This window comes from Myotis brandtii, unplaced genomic scaffold, assembly GCF_000412655.1.
Source record: "Myotis brandtii unplaced genomic scaffold, ASM41265v1 scaffold588, whole genome shotgun sequence".
NCBI classification, from domain to species: domain Eukaryota; kingdom Metazoa; phylum Chordata; class Mammalia; order Chiroptera; family Vespertilionidae; genus Myotis; species Myotis brandtii.
Window position 1 is genome coordinate 745318 of NW_005370214.1, and position 4041 is coordinate 749358.

A 4041-nucleotide genomic window follows, 5' to 3' on the forward strand; every position below is an offset into this window, starting at 1 on the left:
GTAACAGTCAATGATGAGCCTCATATTTACAAAATTAGAATATTTGGAGACTCATAACCATGCATTGAGAAAATAAATACTGACATACCTAGACACTCCAATATTTTAAGTTTTATGGAGATACTCATGTTATATTTGTAATGAAATTGGACTATTTGACAAGGATGATCAATAAGGTTAAGGTCAGATATTAAAACATAATATAATAAATTTAGCTATTGGGAGTGAATGTAAGTCATTTGTAATTCATATTTTCACCAACTAAAGAAATTTAGTTATGATATTATCTCATTGTGTGTATTCTTTAGAAAATATGTCATTCCATTTTTAATATTAAGTTATTTAAATAATAAATTCATGTCCCAAAGGGCTATGGGGTTGTATCCCTCAACTTATGCATGAAAAGATTAATATGATACCTCCTCAAAGGAACCATTTTACTACTGATTTTTGGGAGGTATATAAAGCTTGCTTTGACTACTGGCTTATCTTACCTAATAATAGACAAACATGTAAATTGACCATACCTTTGCTACACTAACTAGCCAATCAGGAGAGTATGCAAATTAACCTAACAAAGATGGCAGTTAATTTGCATACATAGGCTCCAAGGGGTGGAGCAGCGAAAGCCTCATGGCCATGGGGCCTGTGGAGCAGCAAACGCCTTATGGCCCTGGGGCTGGCGGAGCAACTAAGCCTCACGGCTCTGGGGCCGGCTCCAGCTGGAGCCCAGCCAGAGCGAAGGCCTGGGTGCCAGGTGCCGGAGAAACACCGGTGCCAGCAGCCAGGGGAAAGGAAGCCCTATTGCACGAATCTCTTCGTGCAACAGGCCTCTAGTTAAATATAAAATAACTAGTCGCCCTAGCCAGTTTATCCCAGTGGATTGAGTGCCAGCCTGCAGACTGAAGGGTCCCGGGTTCGATTGCAGTCAACGGCACATGCCCAGGTTGTGGGCTCAATCCCCAGTGGGGAGCGTGCAGGAGGCAGCTGATCAATGATTCTCTCTCATTGATGTTTCTATCTCTCTCTCCCTCTCCCTTCCTCTCTGAAAGCAATAAAAATAAATTTTAAAAAAATTAAAATAAAATAACTAATCAAAAAGTTATAAATAGGAAAAAATAGTATTAGCAACATTTTCTACTTTAGGAAAAAATATACTGTATACATTCAAAAGATTGCTTTATGGACCTTAGGTAGTTGAATTATTGTGCCAATAATTTTTGGTAGTTAATAATGTCTGATATCCTTAATGTAGATCACTATAGAGTCCGTTTATTTATAAGTATATTTCACAGTTTAAGATACATATTATTACTATAATATTTAAAAGAGCAGTACTATGTAGTATTAGTAATTTAGAATGGATTTCTATTGTTGACTAAGAATATTTCACATTCTATAAATGATGAATCACTTAGAAAGTATCATCATTAAAGCTAATTATTAATAATTGATATTAATTATTTTCACTTTTCTTTAACCTGAGGTGGAAGGCCAAAAGTATGCATTTGAATTAGCAGTTAAGTCAAAAAAATGGATACTGAGAGTCTTTGTAATTAATATCATAGTCTGGATCTGCTATGTAGTGTCGGTATGAAATATGGAATATCCCCAACTACCTCAAACTCAGTTTTTCATCTGTAAAGAAAATAATATTTCATAAAGTTGTAATAATTACATGAAAGGAGACAATCTAATAAAATAGCCAGCAAATAGTAAATGATTATATTTATGTTGTTTGTATACATATAGTTTATTTACCATTGATTTTGAATTATAAATGATGTATAAATTGCCTGCCAATGCTTGTGTTAACTGTGGCTGGTAAATCACAATACAAATTGCAATTTTTCATTAAATGTATTCCTTCTTTGGGAAAAATCAATTTAGGTTTCCCTCTCTATCCTATATAATAAAAGCCTAATATGAAAATTGTCCCCTCAACTGGGAGTTCACTGGGTATTCGACCACTCGCTATGATGTGCACTGACCACCAGGGGGCGGCATGAAACATGGCGGGCGTCAGCGACGAGGCACTGGCAGCCAGCGGCAGTGGAGGCACTGCCAGCCCTGATGGGTCTCAATGAGAGCGGGACCACAGCAGGATGGCAGAGCAGGTGAGTGGGCAGCGCCAGGACAAGGCGGGTGTGACCAGGGCCCAATCGCCCTGCCGATCACCCCGCAGATGGCGACTAGGACGACGGCAGGGGATGGGGCTGCCGCTTGGCTCCCAGGCACTGAGGGAGCCGGGCAGGGGCCTGATGACTCAGGTGGAGGGGAGTGCATGGGGGCCCGAGAGGCCAGGTGCTGCCCAGGGTCCAGAGGTCAGGTGGGACCTGCCTTTCCATTCCAGATGTTCCAGCTTTGATCACCAGCCAGGCCTAGGGACCGCATCCATGTACTAATTTTGTGCACTAGGTCTCTAGTATATACTAGATTACTTCTAAATGCTACCATTACAATACTACAATGAAATACTTTTAAATATAAAAATACCTGGGATTAGGTTTGTGAGTGTCTTCATACCAGTAAGTGGCAGTGTAGTCATTGATCAAACTGTCTGCATAGAAGTCACTACTTAGATAATAGAGCAATTAAGGATGCAGATTAATTGCACAATGAATCGTGTATCTCATACTGGTGATTTAAATTAAAATTGGTTATTTCTTCATTAGGACATGTAAAATCAATTAAAATTGCAGTCATATGACAATAACTATCAATCTAGTATCGCTATAAAAGATTCATTAGACTGATGCAATGTTTTTGATCATGAGATAAAAAATGCATTATGTAAAATTAAACAAAAACTGAGCTGCCAGAATTTGTTTTCCACAAAAAGTACACTATTCACAAATTAGCAATATTAGTTTAAATGAAAATACCAATATTTGTTTAAATGAAAATAACTTTACATTTCAGGATTAGGTGAATTTAAAATCTTTATTTTAAGAATAATGTTTATATGTGTTTTTCTTTGAGAACATATTTTAATACTTATCATGAGATTAACTAGTGTGATAGTTATATGGTCCATTGAAAAGAAAGTCCAGTAACTTCTTTTTTATTGAATTTATTGGGGTGACATATAGGTTTCAGGTGTACAATTCTACAATACATCATCTGCATGTTGTAATGTGTGCTCACCAGTGTAAGTCCAGTCTCCTTCTATCACCATTTATACACCCTTTGCCTTCTACCTCACCTCATCCCTCTTTCCATCTGGTAATCACCATGCTATTGTCTAAGTCTATGAGTTGTTGGGGTTTTTTTTGTTTTTGTTTTGTTTTGTTTTGTTTTGTGTGTGTGTGTGTGTGTGTTTGATTTTTCACACACCACAACCCACCTCTCCTCGGACAGCCATCAGTCTGTTCTCTGTATCTATGAGTCTTTTTCTATTTTGTTTGTTAGTTTATTTTGTTCATTAGATTCCACATATGAGTGAAATAATATGGTATTTGTCTTTCTCTAACTGGCTTATTTTACTTAATGCTCTCTAGATTCATCCATATAGTCACAAGGGGTAAGATTTTCTTCTTTTTTTCCTTCTTTTTTTTACAGCTGAGTAGCATTCCACTGTGTGACTTACTTATATATAAAGTATACTAGAGGCCTGGTGCACTGGTGCACAAAATTTGTGCACAGGAGCGGGGAGGGGGGCGTCTCTCAGCCCAGCCTGCACCCTCAGGGGATGTCCAACTGCCAGTTTAGGCCCGATCCCTCTCACAATCCAGGATGCTGCATGCACTAGTGACCATACCTTTCATATAGGCAAAAGGCATCTTGCTGTTGTATGGGCAGCTACATTTTTTGCCCTGATTATAAAAAGTAGTACATAACATGATTCTTCTGAGGCAGTAATACCATTTTCCCCATCTTATGGGTGAAAAAACTGAAGAAGAGAGAAGTTAAGTAATCGGCTTTGTCACACAGTTATAAGTGTCAGAATCAGGGCTGACCACAAAATGTGCAAGCCAGAGTCCATGCATGTCATCGCTGCATCATCCTGTTTTTTTCAGTGTTAGAGTAGCCTTGCCAGGT